The sequence below is a fragment of the Triticum aestivum genome, chromosome 3D (genome assembly GCF_018294505.1).
Source record: "Triticum aestivum cultivar Chinese Spring chromosome 3D, IWGSC CS RefSeq v2.1, whole genome shotgun sequence".
Lineage (NCBI taxonomy): Eukaryota > Viridiplantae > Streptophyta > Magnoliopsida > Poales > Poaceae > Triticum > Triticum aestivum.
This window is the reverse complement of record NC_057802.1, coordinates 569,116,011-569,130,706: the sequence shown is the minus strand read 5'-3', so window position 1 is coordinate 569,130,706 and position 14,696 is coordinate 569,116,011. Positions and strand designations below refer to the sequence as shown.

The window sequence follows — 14,696 nt, the reverse complement described above, 5'->3', positions numbered from 1 at the left end:
GAAGGGAAAGGCAAAGGCAAAGCCAAAGCGACAGGCGACGGCGAGGGCGAGGGCAAAGGAAAAGGCAAATGGAAAGCCAAAGGTTTTGAAAGATATGGTGAGACGCACAACTGGACTCACATTACCACCTTCACGTAGCTTCCCTATTTCAAGGACCTCAAACTTCCATATAACATTGACGTGATGCACACTGAAAAGAATGTCGTAGAGGCCCTTTTTCACACGATCCTCAACATTCCTGATAAGACAAAGGATAATGGTAATGCTAGAGTCGATCAACAGAGTATTTGTGATAGACCACGTCTAAACATGTAGCCTCCCACAAGCGGTCGAAAATCTTGGTTCAAACGAGATGCTGACTTCATACTTAAAAAGGATAATAAGATGGAGGCATTCAAGTGGCTGAAACACGTCGTGAAGTTCACTGATGGTTATGCATCGATTATAAGTAAGGGATCAATCTTTTAACGGGCAAAGCGACCGGGCTCAAGAGTCATGACTATCATGAAAAAATTATGGATTGAGCGGATTATGCCGGTGATGGTTCGAGGCTATGTTCCCGAGCGTGTCTGTCCTGTGCTTGCAGAACTAAGCCATTTCTTTCGCACGCTTTGTGCTAAAGAAGTCTGTCCCGAGATGATAAAAGAAATGCATAAGAAGGCGCCGGAGTTGATGTGCAAACTAGAGAAGATCTTCCCGCCAGGCTTCTTTACTCCGATGATACATCTCATTTTGCACCTCGCAAACGAGGTATTGTTGGGGGGGGGGGGGGGCTGTGCAGAATCGTTGGCAATATGGCCCTGAGAGACAGAACAAGCATCTGAGATAGAAATGTGGAAACAAAGCTAAGATTGAAGCTTCCATAGCTGAGGCAGTTATCTTAGAGGAGGTGGCAGACCTCGGGACAACGTACTATCCGAACCATGTTCCCACGCTGCACAAGAAGGTGTCTCGATACAATATAGAATAATCCAAGTATAAACCCAAGTTGCCTCTATTCAGCGGGCAAGGTGGCAGGGCTAGATGCTCGACACCTTATAGCTGCGGCCGTCGGCATCGTACGTTGTTCCGGTAGTGAGTACAAAGTTGTACTAGAGTCGAGACACTTATTTTGGGACTCGAGACACTTATTTTGGGACGGAGGGAGTATGAGGTCTGCAGCGATAAATATGTCAACTTTTTTACAATTGGCACCGCAAGACAAATATCTTGTAAAGGGAATTGGTTCACAGACAGGCAGTGAAATGAGCCTGAAACATTGCCATCTTATCTTGCACCATGCTATGTGTATACCTGTGGTTATTGTATCCCTTCTGCTGGGTAAACATGCATGCATGTTATGTTTCATTTCATTCCCTTTGTCTTTTGCTTGTTTATCGTAGTACTAGTGGGGATTAATTTAGCCTGAATGTGTGTAAGCGGCATGGAAACTAAATATACGAGTGAATGGGTCGTTTGTTTAGAGTTTCATTTTTTCTACGATGCAACATTCTAGGAAATGGAACACTGGTATTTTAGTTGTAAGTTGTTGTGGTAGCTGTTACTTGAAAGGTAGCAAATTAAGAAACCTAGTTGTTACTCCCTCCGTTCCCAAATATTTGTCTTTCTGGGCATTTCAGATGGACACAACATACGGATGTATGTAGATATATTTTAGAGTGTAGGTTTACTCATTTTGCTCCGTATGCAGTTACTTGTTGAAATCTCTAGAAAGACAAATATTTAGGAACGGAGGGACTAGTTGTCAGTATTAATACTGTAGTAATTAATGCAGTTTTAACTGTGGTACTGTCAACAGTATATGTTCAGGCTATTTCTTGTAACTGAAACTACATTTTTAGCTATAGACTAACCGCAACAATCCTAGTAACAGAGCAAGTGGCACAGTGGTGTTTCGAGCAGACGATTGATTAACCAGTGTAAAATGACCACTGTAGGAATATCATCATACGTAGCCAAGATCCATGTAAATGTAGTCACGTCATGATTGAATGACTTCTATGTAGCACGGGCTGTTATGACAGATTTGGAATGTAAATGAATAATGTATATTCAAATACAAGTTGTTACGACCTTCCTTGAGATAGTTGAGGAGGGTAGGTAATGGTTTACTGCTGCTGTTTGAGCTGTTTATACCATAACAGCAACAGATATGTGCGGCTGTCATTAAATAAACTGGAGTAGTTGAGTCTCAACAGATATGTACACATCATTCAATGAAATTAATTCTGATAAAATCCGAGGAGCGAAGATGAAGAATGTGATGACACTAGTAGAAAACAGAGCTTTGGTCCAAACTTAATGGACACATTAGTCCCGGTTTGCTTACAAACCGGGACAAACCGGGACTAATGTGAGCATTAGTCCCGGTTCGAGCGGCTATGGCGTCGGGAAGGCATTAGTCCCGATTCAATTCGGACCTTTAGTCCCGGTTTGAGACACGAACCGGGACTAAAGGGTGCGATGTCCTTTAGTCCCGGTTCGTATCTCAAACCGAGACTAAAGGGTGCGATGCCTTTTAGTCCCGGTTGGTGTCTCAAACCGAGACTAAAGATTTTTAGTCCCGGTTTGAGACACCAACCGGGACTAGAGGGTGTGATGCCCACGCCCTTTAGTCCCGGTTGGTGTCCCAAACCGGGACTAATGGGGTTCAAACTCTACCACTCCCCCCCTCCCCGTGTATCGCCATTTCATTTTTGAAAAAAACAAAAGAAAATGGCAAAAACTTCAAAAACTAAAATCCTTTGAGATGTACTTTCGTTACTAAATGTACTAGTTAGGAAAATTAAAAAACTTAAATTTGGACATGTTTTGCAAAAAAGTGTTATGAAAAAGTAAAACGGCTATAACTTTTGCATACGATGTCGAAATAAAACTTATAATATATCAAAACGCTCAGCAGGAAAATCCGGTTCCGATTTCTACCGCCGTAGGCCGTTTTGCAAATATTTAGAATCCTCAAATTCTGAAAGGAAAAAAGATATGCTCAAATTTCAGCTTTTTTTGACTTTGGTCAAACTATGGTCAAACTATGGTCAAACTACTTTTTCAAGAAATATTAGTGTTACTAAATAATTATTGGTTTTAAGAATAATAGTTTCAAACACAAACGGTGAAACGGCTCAAGTTCAACTCCTAAGGGTTAATAGGATTGACAGCAACAAGTGCAGACTTGGAAACGAAGGGGAATAGAACTCGGAAGTTAAGCATGCTCAGGCTGGAGTAGTCAGAGGATGGGTGACCGGTCGGGAAGTTAGACGATTTGAAATAAGTGGTCCATACTTGAGCAATCATGAGGGGTGATTAGAGATTAAATTGTCAAATAATTCAGAAATTTGAAAATTTAAAAAAAATCATTTTTTCAAAAAAAAGAAAAACCAAATTTCAAAAAATTATTTGTTACCAACCGGGACTAAAGATGGAGCTCCAGAAACCGGCCACGTGGAGCTCCTTTAGTCCCAACCGGGACTAAAGGTTACGCGCTTTAGTCCCGACCCTTTAGTCCCGGTTCCAGAACCGGGACTAAAGGCCTCTGGATCCGGGACTAAAGGCCCGTTTTCTACTGGTGTGATATGAGTAGATGGTTAACTGGGTTTATGTTCCTTTTTTTTTGATAGAATCAGCTGAAGTTGAGGATAGTGTTCTCCGAAATTCTCTGGATTGTTTGTTGTCCAGTTTAGTTTCAGGTTTCACAAAACAGATCAATTGATGAGTGCCACACATGATTGTTTGGTTTTAGAGTGCTAGATCGACTCAGCCCTGGAGCTATACACCTGTGCAAGCTAGCCCAAGGAAGCTAGCACACAGGCGGCTTGATTGATTTGGAACTCCAGCCGTATGTGTGTGAGCTTTGCGTGGAGCTAGGTCGTAGATGGATTGGATCGATTTACTTCGGAGCCGCCGAAGGAACTACTGTGTAACTTGGCGTACGAAACAAAGGGATTATAAAACTTTCTTGAGGCCAAACGTCGCATCCATTTCGACGAGTTGGGCCAGCCACCCGCCGTCTGCAAGGATGGCGGCTGCGCCATCTGCCACATGGCCACCACCACATCACACTGCACCCTCCTTTTCTCCAACGCATGGTGCAGCCGCAGCATGCAAACGCCAGCAGGGAGAGAATAAAATGCACCACACAAGATGCACGGAGGCGCTGCATCCACTGCCTCAAGTCGCTGTCAACAGATCGTCATCCGAGTCCGATCGGCCACACGAACGGAGCCCCGCCGCCGTCAGCCGCCTGAGCAAGCCCGACAGTGTCGCTCGGTGGATCGGGACAACACGGGCAGTTTCTGTTTTTTTAACACAGTACAATCAAAGTCACTACACATACCTGAGCATACAATCATTCATAGAAATGCACACATGCGCACCCTATCTTTATGATCACCCCCGATAGACTGAGCCAACACATCTTCTTGACGTTGACGAAGTCGGCACTGACGTCTTCATAGTCGACGAGAACGTCTCGTCTCTGCTTAATACACATCACCGGAAGGCCTTAAATAAATTCAACAATAGTGCGAGAACCAATGTCAAGTCTATAACTTGAACTCTGATAGCCTGGGAATACCACTGTCCCCCTAACCATCAAACTGCAGGTTGGTTCACCGTTTTTATTTGTTGATATGTTCCCTCACGGTCACAATGTTCTGGTACTGGAAAAGGTAATAATAGTCAATAAGGGCATCTCGAAGGCCGACTCGCAAACCTCCCGCATCAGTCCGGGCAGTACGTCCGGACCATGGAAGCCATCTGACGCGGTCCGGTATTGGTCCACGGCACGGTCCGGACGCGTTTTCTCCCACAAATCGGAGAAGAACCTAGGGGAGGTTTGCGTGAGTTCGGACTGCTATCACGCCTGCTTCTGACCGTCCTGCACTCGTGCGCTTCCCGCTCGTGGTCAGCTACCCGCATTCACACCGCTGTAGAGCATGCCGCTCCACCTTCAAGGCGGCTCAGGGCAGACGCGACCTCTCACTGCCTCCGCCATTGTAGGGGCGAGCCGGCCGAGGGAGCCATCCGCTGCATGCCCGGCTGAACACGCCTCCTCGCCGCATTCAAACGCCTACATTAAACCCGCGTGGAAAAGCAGTTCCCGGGCATAAAAGCCGGCCGGGTGGCCCGCCAAGCCCGACTGACAGTGTCCTAGATCGGGGGGTGCTAACCCAGTCGGCCCATTCTCGTCGGGTTGGGCCGATGAGCCTTCATTGGTGATCAAGATGGACTCCGGAGGCTGCGTACAGGAGGCGTGATCAACACTGCCTCCCCCAAAGACTTGACGTATACTCCAAGATTTCTGTCACCCCTAGCTCTTAGTTACCGACCTTATAAGCCTAGATACGTACCCTCCCTGGCGTGTATATAAGCCATAGGGTTTAGCCCGGAGAGGGGCCATCAATATAAAATCATTCACCTAGCCCTAGAGGTAGACCACACATTACAATCTCGAGGTAGATCAACTCTGAAATCGATACATCTCGATAAATATAAACATTAGTAGAAAAACGCCCATCTGTCCCGGTTCCAGATGCCCATTTGTCTCGGTTATGCAACCGAGACTAAAGGGTCGGTACTAAAGTCCATGACCTTTAGTACCGGTTTGGGCATTACTGGGACCAAAAAGCATCCACGCGTCAGCAGTTCAGAGGCTGGGGTTTTTGTTTTTTTTGAAGGGGGGGGGGGGTTGGGGGTTTTGGAGGGTTAATTTAATTAGGGGTTTCATATATTGTGTTAGCTAGCTAATAGAGAGAAGAGACCTCTCTTATCTCCGTGCTTGGTCGAAGCTACGTACTATACGTATAGAGGACTCGACATGCTAGCTAGTAAGAAAATGAAGGAAACCATTAAGTACAGAAGATCGTCATGAACATATACAGAGAGAAGTGATCGACCTCTCCTTCTCCGAGAGATTGGTTGAACAACAAGTTTTCTTATATATATTCGACGCTACTAGCTACATATATACAATATAAGATCTATTACAATCCTTAAAGTATGAAGTCAAGTGCCACATGGTATTGTCCCGATTTCTTGATGATGTGGTCAAGAAAGAATCACGCCAATTCCTCTTGAATTGCTTTTATGCGATCATGTGGTAGGAGCTCATCCCGCAGCTGCCAGATCTAAATCGAAGAAGAGGGTCAATACATGTGCATGAATGAAACTCAATACAAATGATGGTAATAAAATACAATTATGAATATTTTTGCTTACGCACTTGATATTGTTTTTCAATGTAGCCCCACTTATTCTTGGCCGTCTCGTTGTAGATGAACTCGCAAACGTAGTATCCACAGAAATCATTTCCTTGTTCCTGCCACAAGCACTTTACGAGAAATAGAGGTCAATCAAACTGATAAGCAAGCATGCTAAATGGTACTGATGAAACTAGCTACAATCAATGGGAGATGCGCGAAACTAGGTATAGTACTTACTTTCGGTTGTTTAAATGTCAGCTCGGTCGGCAGTCCCGGAGAAATTGCGCTGAACTTTTTCCAAACTCTGCCAGACAAAGAAAATAATTACTTGACATCAGGAAATGAACAAAGTTGCCAATATGGTGCGATAATGATCGATTGAACTTACTTCTGGAGCATTCCAGTCATGTCCGCATAGTCCTCGGGATCTTTTCGTCTTGAGTCTAAGACGGTTCCTTCTCCTAGGGATGAAAACGGAGCGGAAACGGACGGAACTGAGTGCTACCATATTTATTTTCATATTTTTTTGCAGAAGCGGAAACGAATACGAGAACACCGGAAATGAAAACGGAAACAGATACTACCGGTGATGGACACAGAGCAGATACAAAGCGGATACGGAAACAAAAGTGGGCATTGATCGGAACTTAAAAACACCTTGAATCATAGAGAAATACAGACAAAAACAAACAAATTTAATGAGTTGTTAACATGGCTCTAAAATAATATCGTTATGTTAGCAACTTAGCGTAGTATTGTAGTAGTAATGGACAATTGCGTATAGGGTCAATCTGATTACATGTGTTGTAGTAGAAGTTGGGCCTGAGATCCATTCTACTAATTGTGTCATTGCGTTCTCTTTGGTGGTTGGGCTACAAAGAAGCCATAAGTGTATAGTAAAAACAGAAATTTCATATTCACAGAAACATAAAGTTATGTTTCCATGCATATTCCACTGGGAAACACCGTTCCATTTTTGTTTCCATTTTCGCATAAAAAATCCCATTTCCGCTTCTGTTTCGCAAAATTCCATTTCCGTTTTCATATTTCCTCTTCGTTTCCATTTTGCCTCCGAAAAAACAAAAAGTTTTCACTCCATTTTCATCCCTAACTTCTCCCTTCTGAAGCTTAATCAGTAGGAGAATAAAGTGGAAGCTGCGCATGCACGCACAACTCATCAGTTACATGACAATAACCTCGAAGTAATAAGGGAAACCGAATATGGACAAGACAGTGTAACACTCACTTGAAGTTGTATGGAAAGAGTATTTATGTTTGGTTTGATTTTTGAGCAACAATTTGAGCAAGTTGTCCTCGGTCTCTTCGGGTTTTTTTGACCGTGTATTCATGTATGACATTTGGGTTAATGAACCCTATATCATAGATTTGTGCTTTTCTGCATTCGACAATATTCAATGTGCATAATATAGTGAGGATAATTATATATACATGCAATGAAAGAGCTGAGCTATATATATAGAGACTTAATTACAGAAAGTAGTACTTATAGATAGTAGCAAGCCACAAGTGATTTGTCGAGGGCCTGCTGATTGTAGAACTGGAAAAACTCATCAAAATCAACAGTTAACAGTTCTTGGCCAATGAAGTTGTGGTCCTCTTTAATCAGCATCGAAAAAGCATCCTTCCCAGACTTGCTGCAGGTTTTCATGTACCAGTCATGGAATCTTCGCATCATCGTTGTTAGAGCAAGAGTATCTTTGACGAGAGGCTTCCCGTAATGGTATTTGAATTCGTCCACCTCCATCGTATCAAATTCTACATCGTCGGGCAGCTAATCACCAATAGTGAAACCGGGCAGCAGCGGCTGATTTGCGACGATATCGCTAGACACCTTGAGCGGGGGGAATGATTGGTTCTCCTGTTCTCCGAGTTGGGGAATTTTTTCCCACTTCTTCATTCTTTTAACCTTTTGTCAATTGAAGTACTTCCCGACTAGCGCGCTTCTTGCACTGTCTTTTTAAGACAGCGGAGATGGTTGTTATCTGGCGAACGCGGTGGTGGTCGCTTCAGGGCATTGAGTGTGCACTTCGCTTTCACCGGATCTATCTTCTCCTCCGGAGGTGGATGTTGCATAGCTCTTTTCGTTTCAAAGAAGTCCTTCACTTGGACTTGAACGATCTGCTCGTTTTCCTCCACGGTCATCTCGTATGGTAACTTCTCTACAAGCTTGAGAGATGGACCGAATCTGTATTGCCACCCGCCTTTGGCTGTACTGCTAGACGCCGGAGCGGTGGCAGCTCTCTTCCGTTGCTGCTGACGAGTTGTAGAAGGAGGCGGAGTGGTCCGACGTGCCGGAGCAGCCTGAGCGGCGGCGTCTGTGTTCAGCCGTTGGCGACGAGGCGAAGGAGGAGGCGGGCTGCTCGGACGCGCCGGAGCAGCCGGAGAAGGAGGCGGAGTGCCGCCCTCACGCGCCGGAGTAGGAGGTGGAGTGCCCTGATCACTCGCCGGAGGAGGAGGAGGAGGCGGAGGAGGCGGAGTGCCCAGCTGACTCGCCGGAGGAGGAGGAGCAAGCGGAGGCGTGAAGTTCAGAAGCTTGATGTGCTCCTTCGGCGATAGACATGGAGTCTTCAGAGCAAGACCCAGATGAGTCTCCCCTTCACCTGTATGGTGGTCAAGCTGGAGCTCCTCAAATCCCTCCGTTATTTCATCCACCATCACAACAGCATAGCCTTGTGGAATCGGAAGGCAGTGAAAAGTTGTTTCAGGTTCAGGAGGGAACACTTTGAGGTTCTGCCATTGCGTCATAAGCTGGCACTGGTGTGACTCCGTGATAGCATCCACGGGGTTGCTAGGAGCCGTGAAGTCATGCTGCCGAACGAGCTTGGTGGAAGCCATGCTGCTTCTCCCCTGAGATGGTAGGGTAGCTTCTGGGGTAGCTTGGGCAAGATCTCGTTGGTTCTCAATAGCTTGTCATTCCTCTAGCTTTCGTACCCTTGCATTTAGCTTCTGCAGTTCGCTTATACGTCTCCAACGTATCTATAAATTTTGACTATTCTGTGCTGTTTTATTATCAATCTTGGATGTTTTATAATCATTATATAGTCATTTTATATCATTTTTTGGTACTAACCTATTGACATAGTGCCAAGTGCCAGTTGCTGTTTTCTGCATGTTTTGTACATCGCAGGAAATCAATATCAGAAGGGGTCCAAATGCCATGCCAATTTACGATGATTTTCTATGGACCAGAAGGAACACAATGGGCCCTGGCTGCACCCAGGGGAGTCCCGAGGAGGGGACAACCCACCTGGGCACGCCAGGAGGCCCAGGCACGCCCAGGTGGGTTGTGCCCACCTCGGGTGCCCCCTGGACCGACTCTTTGCTCTATAAATACCCCAATATTCCAGAAACCCTAGGGGAGTCGACAAAATTTTCATCCAGCCGCCGCAGAGTTCAGAACACCGAGATCCAATCTAGACACCATCACGGAGGGGTTCACCACTTCCATTGGTGCCTCTCCGATGATGCGTGAGTAGTTCTTTGTAGACCTTCGGGTCCGTAGTTAGTAGCTAGATGGCTTCCTCTCTCTCTCTCTCTCTCTTCATTATCAATACAATGGTCTCTTGGAGATCCATGTGATGTAAGTCTTTTGGCGGTGTGTTTGTTGGGATCCGATGAACTTTGAGTTTATGACTAGTTATATCTTTTTATATCCATGAAAGTTATTTGAGTTCTTTGATCTCTTATATGCATGCTCTCTTATAGCCTCGTATTTCTTCTCCAATATTTGGGTTTTGTTTGGCCAACTTGATCTATTTATCTTGCAATGGGAAGAGGTGCCAGGTAGTGGGCTCGATCTTACGGTGCTTGATCCCAGTGACAGAAAGGGAACCGACACGTATGTATCGTTGCTACTAAGGATAAAAAGACGGGATCCATATCTGCAGCAATAGATAAACGGATCTAGTCTACATCATGTCATCGTTCTTATTGCATTACTCCGTTTTTCCATGAACTTAATACACTAGATCCATGCTGGATAGCAGTCGATGTGTGGAGTAATAGTAGTAGATGCAGGAAGGAGTCGGTCTACTAATCTTGGACGTGATGCATATGTAATGATCATTGCCTGGATATCGTCATGATTATTTGAAGTTCTATCAATTGCCCAACAGTAATTTGTTCACCCACTGTTTGCTATTTTTCTTGAGAGAAGCCACTAGTGAAACCTACGTCCCCCGGGTCTTCTTTCATATATATTTGCCTTGCGATCTAATTTTTTCTCGCGTTTATTTTCAGATCTATTAAACTAAAAAATACAAAAATACCTTGCTGCAATTTATTTGTTCCGTGATGTATTTATCCTATCTACAACTTTATCTCACGTCCTTTGCCTATCTTGAGGCGCTGTACCCCGAAAGGGATTGACAACCCCTTTAACACGTTGGGTTGCGAGGTGTTGTTATTTGTGCGCAGGGGCTATTTACGTTGGGTTGCTTGGTTCTCCTACTGGTTTGATAACCTTGGTTTCATATCTGAGGGAAATACCTACCACTGTTGTGCTGCATCATCCCTTCCTCTTTGGAGAAAAAACCGACGTAGCTTCAAGCGACATCAAAAGGAATTTCTGGCGCCGTTGCCGGGAAGGATCTTCAACATAACCAGGTTCCTAATCACAAATCTCATCTCCTTGCAATTTACATTATTTTCCTCTCGGTTTCCTCTCACCCACTTCACAAAAATTTGCCGTTTTATTCGCCTCTCTTTTTCCGTTTGCCGTTTTCTTGCCAGAACTGTTTTTGAGTGCAATCTTGTTGTGTGGTCATCATGACTCAAGAGAACACCAAACTGTGTGAATTCTCAAATACTAACAACAATGATTTTATTGGCACTCCCCTTGCTCCTCCCGCCACTAGTGCGGAGACTTGTGATATTAATATTGTTTGCTAAATCTTGTTATGAAAGACCAATTTTCCGGTACTCCTAATGAGGATGCCGCGTCCCATCTTAATACCTTCATGGAATTATGTGTTATGCAAAAGAACAAAAATGTGGACAATGATGTGGTCAAGATGAAATTATTTCCGTTTTCCTTGCGTGATCCAGAAAAAATTGGTTCTCTTCTTTGCCTCGCAATAGTATCGATTCTTGGAATAAGTGCAAAGATGCTTTTATCATTAAGTTTCCTCCCGCAAAAATTATTTCCCTTAGAACCCAGATCATGAATTTCAAGCAACTTGAACATGAGCATGTTGCACAATCTTGGGAAAGGATGAAAATGATGCTAAGGAATTGCCCAACTCATGGGTTAAATCTTTGGATGATCATACAAATTTTTTATGCGGGATTGAATTTTGTTTCTTGTAATCTTTTAGATTCCTCCGCGGGTGGTACTTTTATGGAAATTACCTTGGGTGAAGCCACCAAATTGCTTGATAATATCATGGAAAATTATTCACAATGGCAATGGGATACCGAAAGGGCTCCTACTAGTAAAAAAGTTAATTCGGTTGAAGAAATTTCTTCTTTGAGTGAAAAATTTGATGCTCTTATGAAATTGGTTGCTAGTAAAAGTGCTCCTATTGATTTTAATGATATTCCTTTCTCTACTTTGATTGAGCAAAATAGTGATGCCATAGATGTGAAATTTATTTCTCGCAATAATTTCAACAACAATGATTATAGAGGTAATTTTAATCCTAGGCCTTTTCCTAGTAATTACTCTAATAAATATGGTAATTCCTAAGTAAATCAATCTTATAATAATAATAATAGAAATACCTCTGATCTTGAGAATAATATTAAAGAATTTATCAACACACAAAAGGTTTTCAACACTTCCAGAGAAGAAAGTTGAATAAGATTGATGATTTGTCTAGATGTGTTGATAAAATTGCTCATGATGTGGAAAATATCAAGATGAAAATTTTTGTGCCTAAAGTATATGAATAAATTAAAGCTCTTTATGTTTCTATGGATGAAAGTAAGAAAAGAACCTCTATGCTTAGAGCTAAAAGAGAATTTTTAGAAAAAGCGTTTTCTAGTGATTTCTTTCGCAAAAGTGATGAAGATCTTAAAATGATTGGTGTTTCTTCTATTGATTCCTTGTTTAGTAAAAATAAGATTGATGAAAAAGGGAATAGAGAAGAGTCAACTTTAGGTAGAAGGCGGCCCAATATTTCGGAGGGTGAAAATCTTATTGAGAAAATTGATGAAAGTGGGTTTGAGGAGGTCAAAACTTTAACTAGTGATGTGCCCACTACTTTGGATTACAAAGAATTTAATTATGATAGTTCCTCTTTGATTGATTGTATTTCATTGTTGCATCCATGATAAATTCACCCCATGCTTATGAACAAAATAAAGCTTTTACTAAACATATTGTCGATGCCATGATGATAGCTTTTGAAGAAAAATTGGAATTAGAAGTTTCAATTCCTAGAAAATTGCATGATGAATGGGAACCTACTATCAAATTCAAGATTAAAAATTATGAGTGTTATGCTTTGTGTGACTTGGGTGCCAGTGTTTCTACAATTCCGAAATCTTTACGTGATGTGCTTGGTCTTACCGATATTGAAGAATGCTCTTTAAATTTGCACTTAGCGGATTCTACTATTAAAAAGCCTATGGGAAGAATTAATGATGTTCTTATTCTTGCAAATAGAAATTATGTGCCCATATATTTTATTGTTCTTGATATTGATTGCAATTCATCTTGTCCAATTATTCTTGGTAGACCATTTTTACGCACTATCGGTGTCGTGATGGATATGAAAGAAGGCAATATTAAGTTTCAATTTCCTTTGAGGAAGGGTATGGAACACTTTCCTAGAACAAGAATTAATCCACCATATTAATCAATAATGAGGGCATCTTATGGATCTAGCATCAAAGATGACAAAACTTAGATCCTTGCTTTATGCCTAGCTAAGGGCGTAAAACAACATCGCTTGTTGGGAGGCAACCCAATGAATAAAATTTATTTTTGCTTTTTGCTTTCTGTCCTTGAGTGTTAACACAATTATTCTAATGTTATGATTTTGTTTTTTGTGTTTTAATTAGTGTTTGTACCAAGTAATGCCTTTAGGATCTTCTGGGTGATAGTTGTTTGATCTTGCTGAAAAAGACAGAAACTTTGTGATCATGAAAATAATTATCATAAATCACAGAAAAGAGATTTGGCTCTGATTCTTTTTGCAGAAGATTAATATACAACTTATGTTGGTCGTCCTTATTTTGTAGAATATTTGGAGTTAGAAAAGTATTCAAAATTTACAGATTACTACATACTGTTCTGTTTTGATAGATTCTGCTTTCCTTGTGTTGTGTACTTATTTTGATGGCTCTATGGTTTTCTTAGATGAGTTTTTGCCATAGAAAAATTGGAATACAGTAGATATAATACAAACAAAAAATAAGAATTGGTTTGACACAGCACTTATAGTAGTGGTTTGGTTTCTTTTACTAACGGGTCTGACAAGAGTTTTGTTGAGTTTTGTGTGATTGAAGTTTTCAAGTTTTGGGTTATCTTACGGTGGATGTAACAAGGATAGAAGAGCATAAGCTTGGGGATGCCCCAGCATCCCAAGCTATTATCCAAGAATGAGCAACCAACTAATCTTGGGGATGCCCCCGAGTGGCATTCCCTCTTTCTTCTAACGACCATCGGTATTTTACTCGAGACTATATTTTTATTCGTCACATGATATGTGTTTTGCTTGGAGTGTCTTGTATGATATGTGTCTTTGCTTGTTTTATTTTGTGTTTTATGTCTTCAATCCTTGCTGGACACACCTATTTGAGAGAGCCAAAATTATGTCATGACTTGTTAGAATTGCTCTCTATGCTTCACTTAAATTTTTATGAGCAATGGACTTGCTCTACTGCTTCACTTATATCTTTTTGAGCACGGTGTGCTTAGTATTTTTGAAGATGTTCTCTTGCTTCACTTATATTTAATTGAGAGTTAGTAAAATTTTGAAGAAATTCTCTCTTGCTTCACTTAAATTATTTCGAGAGAAAGAAAATATGTTATGCTCATGATCTTCACTTATATTTGTTTGAGCTAATGAAAAGCAACACATGAATATTAGTCCCAAAGTGATAGATATCCAAGAAGGATAAAGGAAGAAAGAAAAAATATATGTCATGAAGATCATTGGACAAAATAAACTTGATTCTTAGTAATAGTTTTGAGATATGATGATGTGATATGTGGGTCATGTTGGTGAGTAATTGTGCTCTAGTAAGAATATTTGTGTTAAGGTTTGTGATTCCCTATGCATGCACGTAAGTCAATAATCATGCAATGAAAATTATATCCTACTTGTGGAGCATTATTCGGTATTAATTATGCTTAATGCTTGCTTATGAGATTATTCATTTCTTGGTTGGTCGCATCTCAATCTTTTTGCTAGCCTTCATTTTGCAGCAAGTATGACCTCTACTTGTGCATGCAAAATCTTTTAAACCAGTTTTGCCACATGAGTCCACTATATCTACCTATATGTGGTATTCTTTTGCCGTTCTAAG

General features: G+C 41.9%; 1 pseudogene; it reads right to left on the bottom strand.

Moving 5' to 3' along the window:
* Positions 1 to 14,696, bottom strand: part of LOC123076541 (uncharacterized) — a 98,556-nt pseudogene that overhangs the window by 22,989 nt on the left and 60,871 nt on the right.